The following is a 14,778-nucleotide window of genomic DNA, read 5'->3' as shown; positions in this document are numbered from 1 at the left end:
TTTTCTTACAGTCACCTCTACTCTTTATGAGAGAGTGTCTTGAAGCTCCCCTCTCTCACATGGCTTAGCCTGGTTGGGAGTGGAGGTGGAGATTGAAAGCTTTCTCTCCAAAAACTGCATTCACTCTCTCTCTCTCTCTCTCTCTCTCTCTCTCTCTCTCTCTCTCTCTCTCTGTTGCTGTGGTGTTTGGTGGTATGAGAGAGGTTGAAGTTAGTGGGGCTAATTCAACTACCTCCTAGAAAGTCCAAGGCTTTCTTTAGATTATAGGAACATATGATAAATTCTGATTTCAGCTTCAGGCCTTAGCCATCATTCTGAACAACAGAAAAACAAATTCTCTCAACATCCTGTTATATCTGCCTCAGTGGATTACATTCTGTTTGAGAGGAAAAGGTTGAAACCACCTGTGATGGTTAATCTTATGTGTCAACTTGACTCGGCTAAGAGATGCCCAGAGACCTGGTAAAATGTTTCTGGGTGTGTCTATGAGGGTGTTTCTGGAAGGGATTAGCATTTGAATCAGTAGACTGAGTAAACGTCACTCTCACCCGTGCAGGTGGGTAGTCATCCAATCCATTAAGGGCCAGAAATAGAACAAAAAGGCAGAGGAAGGGTGAAATTACTCTTTGCTTGAGTTGGGACATCCATCTTCTCCTGCCGTCTGATATAGACGCTCCTGGTTCCAGTTGGCAGGTGGCGATCATGGGACTTCTCAGCCTCCATAGTCACAGGAGCCAATTCCCATAATAAATCTCCTCTTATATACATCTATCTGTTTATCCTTTTGGTTCTGTTTCTCTGGAGAACCCCAACTAACACATCATCCTATTAGCTGTCGCCTTCTACATGGGCAGCTGGGAACCCAAGCAGCAACTATGCAGAGTAGTCTGCCTTCTGAGGAGGGACAGCAACCCAGAGTTCAGGGAATTCCTGACTTTGGACTCAGTTGTTTCCTTTTCTAATAGTAAGCCACATCTAGACTTCCATATGCAGGTAGTCTATTTCTCTGAAATAAAAGATGTTGCAGGAATTAAAATGTGTTAATATATGTGAAGCTCTTAGAACAGTGCTTGGAACATGGTAAGCACTTAATAAATGTTAACTGTTAACTGTAACTTTGCCTACTGAGGATTCTTTACCAATCATCTTATTTCAGTAAAAGTACTCTTGTGGACTGATTGCAAAAATGGCTGTTTTCTGTCTCTCTGTGTATGCGTGCCCTTTGCAATGAACTTCTCCCTTCAAAACATAGAGACTTGGGCTTCTCTGGTGGTGCAGCGGTTGGGAGTCCACCTGCTGATGCAGGAGACATGGGTTCGTGCCCCGGTCCGGGAAGATCCCACATGCCGTGGAGCGGCTGGGCCCGTGAGCCATGGTCGCTGAGCCTGCACGTCCGGAGCCTGTGCTCTGCAACAGGAGAGGCCACAACAGTGAGAGGCCCGCGTACCGCAAAAAAAAAACAACCCCAAATCATAGAGACTTCGCCCCCAGTCCTTGAATCTGGGCTGGCCTTGTGACTTGCTTTGGTCAATAGAATGTGGTGGAGGTGACATTGTGTCAGTTTAACTCTCAAAAGGCTTTGTGGACTTTTGCTCTCTCTTGAATTCTTTTCCTTTGCCATGGGAACAAGCCCAAACGATCCTGCTGGAGGATAGGACACCATGTGGAGGATCGCTGAGGCACCTCAGTTGGGAGTCAGCCAACCAAGAAGCTGAGCTGCTGAGCTGATTCAGGGCGATTGATTATGGACACTTGGGGAAGCCCAGGCGGCCAAACCCACAAGGACTTCCTGTCTGAGCCCAGCCTAAATTGATGAGCTTCAGAATTAAGAACTAATACATGATTCTTGTTTTAAGCCAAGATTTGGGGTAATGCTCCTCCTCTAGTCAATGTCTATCTCAAAGCTATTCCAGACTCCTTCCATACCTACCAAATCCCACTCAGATTTTACCGCCCATTTCAACTGGTATCTCTTCTAAGAAGATTTTTCTAGTTTCTCTGTATTGTGTTATCTCACCTGTAATTGACCCCCTTTTTGATATCTGTGGCCATTTTGTGGTTCTTTTCCTAGCTTGCCTTGAGTAGAACTATTAGTGTGTTACTCTTTTTTGGCTTCCCTGCAGCTAACAAATGATACTCAGTAGACATGAGGTTGTGACCGGGGCTAGCCAATCATGCCACCTTTTCCCAGAGTGATTTGCCTCAGGTGGTGAGCACCAGAGCCAAGCAGGGCCATTCAGGGACTGCCTGTACGATATAGACTCTGAGAAAGGAGTCTAGTTTTCTTTTTAGACTAAGAGCTATAAGGATATATGCCTGGTACTGCACGGAATAAGGGAGAAACAGACAAAGGAGAGAAACTGACTAGCAGGGAGAACAAGGGCCACAGACAAAAAGAGGAGAGACAAGTAGAGCTAAGAAAGAGAGAGGAGGTGAGAATTCTATCAACACTGAGATCCCAGATCTGGCCTGCTTTGGCGACAGTGAATTCTCTTTTTCACTCAAGCTCTATTCAGTCTTGTTTTTGTTACTTGCAGCAAAATGGAATCCTCCCAGTCATCCTGTGAGTTGAAGAAGGTCAATAAGAACCATCATCCTAGGGCTTTATCATTTCTAGGTAGGTAGGCAACATCTTGTTTTGTCTACATTGGGGCACTTCTGAGAGTTGAAGGGGGTGCTGTAATTATTCTGAGAAAACAGGTGTTAGCTGAGACTGTCCCTGGGTTTCCTAGAGAAAACAAATGAGCCTGGATCTGCAAAGCTGAGGAGCAGATACTAGAAACTTGTGTTACAAAAAATTCAGGTATAGACCATTTATGGGTCTCCTTCTATGGCAGCCAGTCAGCCTCTCACTCTTATAGCCCTTTTAGATACAACAATGCATTTAATGAACAGAAGCCCATAGGAAGCACGATTTATTAGACAGGTAGCAATTAAACTCTCTGAAATTATGTTGCATTCATGTGGGATATTTCTTGAAGTTCTGTTTGTAATCATTCTAACTTAAAGAATGAAAAAAAGTGCATTTCTTTGTCTATGTATGGGAATGTTCCTTTAGGATATGGTGGTTTGTTTTCCTTAGGTTGGGGGGAGGGATTAAATTAATATGTTTAAATTAAACATTGAACATGTTTGTTATATAAATGTCATACTCATAAAACAATGTGTTGGCAACACAAAATAACACAATGTGTGGCTAAGGCTAGTGAAATGTTTTGATTTCAATTAACTTTTATTTTTCCGGGTAAGTTAAGGAGTTGAGACAATAGTAATTACTCTCCCAATCCCCCATTCCGAATGCAGTGGTTTGCGGGGGGAGGGGGAGGTCTAATGAAGAGTAGGTAGTTCTGTGTTCTGTTGGAGAGTAGCCATAGGGAGGACCATTAATACAGGACTGGAGTCCAGTTGAAAGTAGTATTATGGTGCCCATTTTGTTTGTTTGGCTGTTGACTTGCAACCCAGTTTTTTTGTTTGTTTGTTTGGCTGTTGACTTGCAACCCAGTTTTTTTGTTTGTTTGTTTTTGCGGCACGCAGGCCTCTCACGTTGTGGCCTCTCCCGTTGCGGAGCACAGGCTCCGGACGCGCAGGCTCAGCGGCCATGGCTCACGGGCCCAGGCGCTCCGCGGCATGTGGGATCTTCCCGGACCGGGGCACGAACCCGTATCCCCTGCATCGGCAGGCGGACTCTCAACCACTGCGCCACCAGGGAAGCCCGAAAACCAGTTTTATCCATCATCATTTCTCCCGCGGAATAAGTAACCAAATATGTGGGGATAAACCAGCAGTAAATCATTGTGTGTGTGGAGGGGGTGGTGGTGGTGGTGATGGTCATCCAAAAAGTTTACATCGACCTCCACATTCATCCTGAGAATAAAAATCAGATCAGAAAAACCTAGGAAATAAGTGATAAGGATTACCACTTTTATCGTTACTTTTTTTTTTTAATCAAAATACTCAATAATTAAGGCTTTATTCTCTTTAAAAGTATCTGGTGTTGAGTTCTCAATTCAGATGAACTTCGCTGGTGAGGTACTAAGAACTGAGACCCCCAAAATAATCCGGAAGCCATTCTGTGAAGTTGACAAGTGAAAGGTAATTCCTTTTATGAAATATTAAGCACCCACGCCATATGTAATTACTAATTGCAGGAGAAATCAAGATGATAAAGACACAAATGGGTATACTACAAGACAAGATAAGAAAAGAGCTAAGGAGGGGTACAGATACCACAGTGGGATTTGATGATGGTTAATATCAGGCCTGGAAAAATTAGAAAAAGCTTCTTGGAAGAAGGACCATCTGAAATGGGCCTTAAAAGTTGAGGATTTTTTTTTTTCAGGAGAAGGAGAGAGGCATTTCAGAAATAATCAAAAGCTCAGGGGAAGAAAAGTTTAGGAGTTTCCAGGAATAGGTAGTGGTCAACTTGGATGGCAAGATAGAGCACGGCTGAAAAAGCAGTGCTATCTAGTCCGGAAATCCACATCTCAAACCATACTTGTGTCTAATGTTAGGATGTTAGCATAACCCCGCACATTCACACACACACACACCACCCCAAACAAATATCTTGGAATTGGTGCATCATAATCTGATACAGTCCTGTATCTTCACCACAGAACACTGCTAGTCTCTCACTGCATTTCATTTCATCTAGAAGAAAAACTTGTGATATTTTTCAGTGTCATGGAACCCCGTGACTTCTATTTCACAGTCCATGTACCAGATTTCGGTACCATCACATTTCATGTTCTGTGTTTTGCCCTTGTAGATGGAGGGGTGGCACTATAGTGTTCTTCTCCAACATCATGTTAGTGTTTTGGTTCAGAGTCTTGACTAGAAATCTTAATTTTTTTTGATGAGGGACCCCTTGGAGAATTTTGAGCAAAGGAATAGCTACAGGGGGAGTTATCAAGCATCAATATGTAGGGAAATTTATATGGGTAGACACAGTAATTGGGAAAACAGTTAAAAGCTCACAGAAGTCCTAGTAAAAAGTACTAAATTTCTGTTCATAGGTAGGAATATTGAAAATGGATAAGATAGTTGCAAGAGACTTTGTCAAAGTAGAATGTAAGAATTGATGTGAATGGCAAATGAGAAAGCTCAGTAGATTTGTACAGAGAACGGTAATATCATTAGTAAAAATAAAAGTGTCAAAAGGGAAGTAGAAGTTAAGTATCGTTTTGGACAAAAGGCTTATGAGTTTACTGTTGTATTACGTGTAAAGCTAAACTTTCCAAAATATTATTTGAAGGAGCTAATTAGCTGGTAGTAGGAAAGAATGATGAGGTAATATAGTTTTCTTAAGAATACTCCTTGCTTCCACAAATATGAACCAGCATTTAAGTTGCATCATATGCCCATTTAGCTGGGAGGGGCCAGAGGGAGAATAAATTTAAATAATGAGTATGATTCCTCTTTCTCAATTTTTGCCTTTCATATTGGTTTTAGAACCTAACCCCTCAATAGCATGACCTCACTGTATGATCTGGAATGGAGAAACACAAGGAACTTAATTCATTTTACTTAATAAATCCAAATATTCAGGTGCCTTCAGCATCTAAAAGTTCCTCTATATTCATGCTTTAAAAGAACTTAAATTTGAGAATGAAGACAATAATTCCAGTCTGGTATCTAATACTTTTACTTCCCAGCAGCATATTACCACTTTGGTCAGGTTGAACCACTGCACAATTTTGCAGCTCTTTCAGAAAAATAATGAAAACAATTAGAAAGACAACATCACATGCAATGGTGAGAAAATAGTACTATGGCCCAATCTTTCCCCATAAATGTGGAATATCCTCGATTCATCTCCCCATTGTATATTTATCATAAGCCCTTACAGCAAGGGATTTTGTTCTTTCAGTTTTTTTGTTTTTTGTTTTTTTTTGTAGCACCAAATAGACACAGTGGCTAACAATAAGTAATTCTCAAAAGTCATTGCAATAGTTATCACATGTCAGAAATTTTCTGGATCTGTACTTTTATCCATTTCCCTGGCTTGAAGTGTTCTTCATGAGAGTAAGCTGCAACTTAAGATTGCATTCTCACTCTGTTTCTGCCACTGATGTGGTTTGTTGATCATAATACTTTACTAATATCTTTTTATATACTACTTTACAATTTCAAAGAACTTTTATATACAGTGACCCATTTATGTTACTGACATTTATTTTAATGTAATGGTGTCCCCCAAGCCACAGATAACGCTTAGACACATGAGCTTTTGTGTTATACTGTGTGGGTTCAAATCCCAGTTCCATCTGCTAACTGTGTGACCTTGGACAGGTCACATATCTGTGCTTCAGTTTTCTTGTCTATAAAATGGAACCTACTAAATAGAGTTGTTGAAGGGATTCAATGATATAGTCTATGAATGTACTGAGCATAGTAGTAAGAGCTAAATAAGTGTTAGTTATGAATAAATTATTACCTACCTCACTGGTAGGAGTAAGAGCTAAATAAGTGTTAGTTATGAATAAATTATTACCTACCTCACTGGGGTATAACTATGATGTTTGGGTACACTGAGCAGCATTTTTGAGTGGTGTGTTTAGAAAAGCAAGTTCACATAAATATGTGCAGAGTCTTTCATGATTTCCATGGGGTAAGGGATTTCATTTCTTCTATTAGCTGTGAAGAAGGATCCATTAGACAGTAACCCTAGTTATTGCTAGAGCAAGTGTTGAGGAGCCCCTCACAGCAAACTCCATGGGGGTGCCGCATCTGTCTTGTTTGCCATTGTATTTCCAAAACGTAGCATATGCTAGGTATACAATAAATATTTGTTAGATGAATAAACACATGGAAAAGTCTTAATTGCTATGTGATTAATCTTTAGCTCAGGTACATTCTAAGAGTCAAATAAGAAAGAAGTGATCTTTTGAAAGCAGGAAAAGATTTAGAGATGGTGTCTCCAATTACAATGAAAGCCTTAGAGAAAAGTGGTTAATATATATTGAAGGACATATTAATAATATGCTTGATGATATGAATTTTCTTCTTTTATAAAAATGAAAATATTTTACAAAATTTATAAATGGAGTCCCATGTTTGGATCATCCTTGTCATACAACTCAGGGACCTTTCATAAATAGCTAGAAAGGTTGAGTTTTATTCATTGTAAAAACTCTGAATCCCCAAACATTCCTATCTAACTGTTCTCAAACCCTTGAAGCCTTTGAAGTAATTGATTCCAAATTCATATATCTAAAAAGTATTTATAAAGAGTCAATTCTGATTCTAATTATGTAATTCAGAAATTATAATGCCAATCAGGATAATATAAATTGGTGAAATTTTTCAAATTATCAGAAGGCAAAATTTATTTTTTTGTCTAATTTCATTCATTTATTTAGTTGTCCATTCATTCAACAAATATTAATTGAGCGCCTCTACTGTGCTGGCATTATCCCAGATGCTAGGGATACAGCAGTCCACAAGGCGGTTATAGCCCTTTCTCAGGGATTTTATGATCTAGAGAGGGATGAGATGGGTAGGACTACCCCATGTTGCAGGAGATTTTGCCTTACGTTGGCCTCCCTGAATCTTCAGAGCATTGATTTCTACTTCATGATGCTGTTAAAGCTGGTCTTACTAACAGGCTGTGTCTGTGTGATAAACACAAACTAGCCAAAAGATGAGAAACTCAAGCATTATTCACACATCCACAAATACCTATAGATGTTAAAAATAATGTAGACAAAGTATTCCAACGTCTCAGAATCCTATGGGCACAGTTGAGTACAATGAACTGAGATCAGATCAGTTTGATTTGTCATGGTTGAAAACTGCATTTGTAAATTGGTATAATCCATCTCCAGCCAAGTTCTTCAGAGACAGCCTTGAATTCTTAAAAAGCTCCTGAATGACAGATTTTGTATTAAGATCTTAGCATTGTCTTAAAAGATAGTCGTAGTTCACATAACTAGAGAATTCCCTATTGATTACATGATTGAGGAAGCACAAAATCTGTTATTCTTTCCAAAGTCAATTGTAATTTAAGCTCATTATCTCCCTGTGGAGGTTCTATTTCAAATGGCAACAGAATCAAAATGTAAATGCCTCAGTGAAAAGGTTTAAGGATTCTTTTACTGAACTATGCTGTGTATTTTGCCTTCAAAATCACAGCAGGAAAGAGTTTAGAAAAATCTGGCCACCAATTAGGTCAAGGGAAAGAAATAAAATTCAGCAGGATCGAGTTTAGAAAAATCTGGCCACCAATTAGGTCAAGGGAAAGAATTAAAATTCAGCAGGATCACTGATGAATAGTCACAACAGATTTTTCCCCAACTTTTAATATCTCATTTGTTTACTATAAAGCTTCATGTAAGAGCAACATGATATGTCTTTATTTTAATATGATTTTGGACTTGTCAGTGGCTCTAATATGATCAGTAATAATAAAAGGCATTAATACAAGTTGTGGTAACTTTCTTCCTTTTCCCTCTGGCTTCAGTGAACCTTTAGACAACCACAAGCAGCCTCTCTAAGTCTACTGGCTACTTTTGACGAAAGTAGCTACTTTTGACGAAAACTTTAGGGGAAAGCTTACATTTCAACAACTAGATTTTACTGAAGAAAACTGGCCATCTGACTGGTCATTTGTAAACAGGACTAGTGTGACACGTAATCTGTCCTTAGATGCCTTAGGTGTGATGGATTGCCCCTTCACTTGGACAAACGACTTGGCATACATTTATTAGCACAAAACATTATGCAAATGAAGCATAAAATACAAAGGTTTCCAGAAAACACAAATGTAAGCTGTCTGCCCATTTGACAGTTGCTTCTGTAACACCATGACAATATTTATATTGACATGAAAACATATGCTAACTTAATAGTAACCAACCACTTACAGCTAAACAAAAACATACCTTAAGCTCCAAATTTATACAGTGTACTGAGATGTGTTGAAATGACCATTTCCTCATCACAAGGGTGCAATGATTTCCCTTTATGACAGTCTGTGGTATAGCCTGAATAGCTTGAATATTTTTCTGTTAAATGATAACTAAAATATATGTTTTATTAAATTTTTCTTATAAAAATGGGAACTACCTCTTTCAAACTGAATAATAGTCCTGTATTCTTCATTCATTCCCTTAGTCATGCTTACCTCTTTTGTAACCCTATTTTACATAACATTCAGGGTCCTCACCCTTGCTCCACCCCCACCCCAGTTCTCTCTAGTAAAAAGTGATACGTGTTCAAGAATGGGAATCTGTTACCACGGCAGGACATTGCTGAAATAGGTGCACCTCCTGGTTTCCTTACTGTTTGTCCTCTGTTGAGTGATGGGCTATGAAGAGTAGGCAGAACTTGGTATTGACAATAACACCACCCGACAGGGCAAAATGAAACATGTGGGGTAGTTCCAATTGGTTTTATTTTCAAGAAAACAGTTCCTAAACTGAGCTTCATAAATTTCTAATTTGAGGGACTATCTGAAATGTGAAATTTATTGTCTCTTGGGGAATCAGTTTCTTCATTTGAGAAAACGGAATATTCAAATATTTGCCTCAAGTTTTAATGATCTCTCTAGAATGTTTCAACTTGACATTTATTCTTTCTTCAGGTACATTTGTGTGGCTAAGGTATTTAAGTGCCCAAATAATTATTGCTTCCTGCTAATTCCATAAAGTAAAATCAGACTTATGTGCCTAGATTCACCATAAGTTAAAAGTTATGATCAGTATAGATGATTTTAACAGATCATTTTATAGTAAATGATACTTTCTGAAAGATATCTCACTATTTACGTACATGAATATGTGTAATGAAGTAGGTATATTTTTACCCTAGAAGCAGCAATATCTTTTCATTCACAATATTAATATCTCTGGTTTCCATATGCCTAATTTTAAGAGGAATAATACTTTTGATCTTATATTCCCAAACATATCCAGTTTATACTTGGGAAAAATGATCTAGATTTTGTATGACATATATTTGTGTATATATATATATATATATATATATATATATATATATGCACATCCATAATTTAGTTTTGTAAAGCCCTAAGCTTTGAAATATCAAACAGACTTCTATGACAGCACATCCGTGTAGGTAAAAAGAGTTTAAATTTCTCCAGTTTATCAATCAAAAATATAAAATTAACAAAAAATATTGAGAGCAGGGTTATATATAAATATCATACGAGGATCAGTTCATGAAGCCGGGTCCTTTGCTAGTATTCTCTTACCAGATTCATAACACTTGGTAAGAAAAGACCTAAGTTTGTGACAAATACACTCTGATAATATATATTTTGTGGAATAAAAGACATTATATTCTGTTAGAATTAATAAGAATAGATACAAGCAAGACTTAAATTAAAAAAAAAACAAAAAACAGTACTAGAGTTCTCTATCCTTGCTTTTAACTAACTAAAAGTTGAGTTGAAATTGCCCACTCTATTAATGCATAATAAAATTCATGGAAACAGAAAATAAAAAGCCAAATGCTTCTAGAACCTGAATTGAGTATAAATAGAGTATAATAACTTGCCATTTTCAAGAGGGGAACAGAGGTTGAATTTGCAATTAACTGGAATTCTAATTCAGACAACTCAGCAATACAGAGGTGGAACAGGTCTGGGTGAGGGGCAATGTGTAGGTTTCTTTTAAGTGGCGACGACCTTGAACTGATGCAGTTTGAACTATAGCCTAATGAGGGATTTGTTATTCTCTGGAAAAGCTATAGACCCAAGATTCACTTAACCCTGGCCCTGGTGATTTATCTGAAAGTCATGGACTTTATTCTTCTTATTCTGTTTCAGTCTGCAGACTGGAAAACCTCTCCCTTTACACACTGAGAATTCCCACTGCAGTGAATGGAAGGTCTGTGTGTGTAAAGAGCACGTGAGCAGCGGGGGTTTAGCCCCAGAGAAAGAAGGTGCGGAGTTGCCTTTGTAAAGAATTTATACACCACGTGTTCACAGTTTCTTGACAGGTATAATTATCAGTGTTGTCTTTTCCTTTACTATGTGCTGGGATTCTGAAGCACGGTTTCAAACTTGTGACTATTGGGTGTTTGATCAAGTAGCTTCAAGGACCTGAAAGGGGGGGGAAAGAGTGAAGAGAAATCAGTGATTAGTATTCAACTACAATATGCTAAAAATATCAAAGAAGCATGTGCTATGTGAGAACAGCAAGGATTATTTTGGGCGCTATCATTCATGCACAGCCTTCCACATGTGAAAAAACTGATGTCTGCAAAGGAAGTAATTATCAAATGAGGATGGAAAAGACACAGTTATTCCCTAAGATTAAAGTTTAAAAAATCAGTTTGGAAACATTTCAAATGTAAAACATTTCTTCCTCCCAATTCCAGATGACTCTATTTTTCTTCACGAAGGCAAAGAAGAGATAACTTTTATATATTATGACTTTTAGGGTGATTAGTGTTGCTCCTGCTGAGATACATGCAAGCAAAGCCTCTCTCTGATAGGCTGGAAGCACCAATATCCCTTCTGTAAAGCAGATAGTAGGCCTGTCTCTTCTCCTATGAGGTCAGCCAGCCTGACACAGAGTAGAACAGAGTAAGCAGATGCCCCACGTGGTCACATTTGGGGGAGCAGCCTCCCCAAACCTTCCCCCAGACCTGTCACTTTTCTACCATTATGGAGTCATTTCTTGCAGAAAGAACAGTGGTTTTCAATCTTTGTTTTTAAAGCTGCAGATATTTCTATTTCAATGAATGCAGAGCACCACATACAAAAAAAATTTTTAACGAATTGTTCTGGTTCATGTGAAAGTGTGCGTGGGGGGGGTAGGTTTGCCATCTGCCTACTCTGCATCAGCGCTCTCCAGCCACCAAGCCTTCTAGAGAAATGCCTAAAAGCACCTTGGGCTACAGCGTGGAACTGAAGGTCAAGCCTGAGGCCACTGTACTTCTTCAGGAGTCACCTAACAAGATACTGCGTAAAAATATCATCTGCCATTAGCATTCTCACTGCTGTACTACTGCCACTACTATTACTATTGAGTGCTCACCAACTGCCCATATTTTGTAAAGAGTTTTACATATTTTTTCTTATTTAATCTCCATAACAGACCATTTTCATGAGTCTCACATTGAAAAACTTCCTTCAAGTCCCTTAGCTTCCAGGTGACTGAGTTTTTAATCCATTAACTTATCATACAGTTACATGTCCTAAGGGAATGGGACTTAGAGCAGATGAATTTTAGTAAGAGTCTTGGGTCTCTTCATCTACCAGAGGGGGAGTAGGCCTGAGGGATATGCCAGCAGCTGAGAGAGCACGGGGCATCCAAACTGTGCATCACTGAGATACCCACTGGGAAGAACCACCTGCACCAAATGTTCTCATTATTTCCCTCATTCCCATGATTTACAACTGAACAGATTAATGATTCATTTTTTAAAAAATAAAAGCCTCATTTTCACATTAGTTGAATTTTTGTTGATCAAATTGCTTTGCTAATTTTTCAATGAGCCACTGTGGTAGGCAGAATAATGGCCGCTGAAATATGTCCACGTTCTAATCCCCAGAACCTGTGAATATGTTAGATTCCATGGTAAGGGAAATTAAAGTTGTAGATGGAAGTAAGCTTGCTAAACAGCTGATGTTAAAATAGGGAGAGTATCCTGAATTGTCCAGGTGGGTCCAATGTAATTAAAAGTGGAAGACGGTGAGAGAAGAAAGACTCAGGGAAGGGGATGTGATGACAGAAGCAGGGGTCAGAGGGACGCAATGTGAGGACTCGACCATCACTGGTGGTTTGGAGGGTGAGGAATGGAACCAGGAGGCAAGGAATGCAGGCATCCCCTAGAAGGTGGAAAAGGCAAGGAAATGAATCTTCCCCTAGAGCCTCTGAAAGCCCAATGAGACTGTCTTGGGCTTCTGTCCTACATTATTACAAGAAAATTAATTTGTATTCTTTTAAGACATTTAATGTGTTTTGTAATTTTTAGGCAGCAACAGGAAACTAACAGAGCTGTAATGGCGAAATACTCTGAAGCACAGGGCACTGTTTTAGAGGTCAGTGGTGAGGGTTAGCGCCAACTCTAAGCAGTGTGAGACTGAACTCCTGGAAAGCTCATGTGAATGTGTCTATGAGGCGGGATGGGATATGAAAGGGCAGGTGCCATTGAAGAAAGAGGTAGAGCAGCACAGCTGTTAAAAGAAAGAGACAGGCTTCCCTGGTGGCGCAGTGGTTGAGAGTCCGCCTGCCGATGCAGGGGACACAGGTTCGTGCCCCGGTCTGGGAAGATCCCACATGCCGCGGAGTGGCTGGGCCCATGAGCCATGGCCGCTGAGCCTGCGCATCCGGAGCCTGTGCTCCTCAACGGGAGAGGCCACAACAGTGAGAGGCCCGCGTACCACAAAAAAAAAAAAAAAAAAAAAAATGAGATGATGGGCTTCCCTGGTGGTGCAGTGGTTGAGAATCCACCTGTCAATGCAGGGGACATGGGTTCGAGCCCTGGTCCGGGAGGATCCCACATGCAGCAGAGCAACTAAGCCCGTGTGCCACAACTACTGAGCCTGCACTCTAGAGCCCGCAAGCCACAACTCCTGAGCCCGTGTGCCACAACTACTAAAGCCCGCGCGCCTAGACCCCGTGCTCCGCAACAAGAGAAGCCACCGCAATGAGAAGCCCGTGCACCGCAATGAAGAGTAGCCCCTGCTCGCCGCAACTAGAGAAAGCCCACAGGCAGCAACGAAGAGCCAATGCAGCCAAAAGTAAAAATAAGTAAAACAAAATAAAATAAATGAGATGCTTACGGGGTGGGGGACAAAATAGGTGAAGGGGATTAAGAGGTACAAGCTTCCAGTTATAAATAAATCATGGGACAATGTATAGCATAGGGAATATAGCCAATAATACTGTAATAACATTGTATGGTGGCAGGTAGTAACTAGACTTATCGTGATGATCAATTTATAATGCATATAAATGTCAAATCACTATGCTGTATGCCTAAAACTTAATAATCAAAGTCAACTACACTTCAGTAAAAAAAGAGAAAAAAATGCTTAAAGCTGAATAAATGTGACACTTTCTTACAAAAAGTGGGTACAGTGTTAAAAAGAAACCTATATTCATATTATCTGCTTAGGTTTCTGTAATGTAATTATGTAGTGATCATATTTACTGCATTTAAGAAATGTAGTGTATTCTTCCTGATTAACAAAGATGGAAGTTAGGGAAAAAGACAACTGAGATTCGCTTCAGGAGAAGTTTAAAATTAAAAGTAGGCATAAGACACGTTTTCCACACACTACTTGCATTCAACCTATTTTCCATCTGTATGTACCACTGACCATTGCTAGTTACTTAATAACGTCTACCATCTCAGACAAAATATTATTTCTAATTTATAGAACAGAAGTTACATTTCCTGTGATAAACAGTAAGACAATATCTGACAAGTATTTTTGCTTTACCTGGTCTTTGCTTGACTTGTCAAACTTAAAAAAAAAAAAATCAGAGATCTGTTCAAAGTAAATAGTTTCAGATCTCTTCTCAAAAGCAACCACAGTATGAGTTAGCAAGTGTAACAAATCCCATTTAATCCTTAAAAAATCTAATTAATTAAAAGTTGAACAAGAACTAATGTAGGTCTCTTTGACTGAATCCACCATAAAATCCATGGATGACATGACAGAGTTGTACTTTGCTTGTACTTGAAATGGTCACTACAGTTTCATCTCAAGGGTCCATGATCCTGTGCACTACAAGTGCTGTCTTGGCCGGCATAGATATAAATTTCATGTTCACTTAAACAGAGCTTTACCGTATCCTG

General features: G+C 39.3%; 1 protein-coding gene across 8 annotated transcripts in view; it reads right to left on the bottom strand.

Annotated features, from left to right (window-relative positions):
• LIN7A (lin-7 homolog A, crumbs cell polarity complex component) overlaps positions 1–14,778 on the bottom strand; it is a 394,724-nt gene that overhangs the window by 144,324 nt on the left and 235,622 nt on the right. For 7 of the 8 annotated variants that reach the window (XM_019952195.3, XM_073788376.1, XM_033866292.2 and 4 more), the window contains one exon: positions 8,685–11,065. The exons of the other annotated variant lie outside the window; for it this stretch is intronic. The gene's annotated coding sequence lies outside the window, so the exon portion shown is untranslated. Of the gene's footprint in view, positions 1–8,684; positions 11,066–14,778 lie in introns of those variants that run through there. 8 annotated transcript variants of the gene reach the window in all.

This window comes from Tursiops truncatus, chromosome 11, assembly GCF_011762595.2.
Source record: "Tursiops truncatus isolate mTurTru1 chromosome 11, mTurTru1.mat.Y, whole genome shotgun sequence".
NCBI lineage: Eukaryota > Metazoa > Chordata > Mammalia > Artiodactyla > Delphinidae > Tursiops > Tursiops truncatus.
Note: the sequence above shows the minus strand (reverse complement) of the source record. Positions and strands in the feature narration are given on the sequence as shown.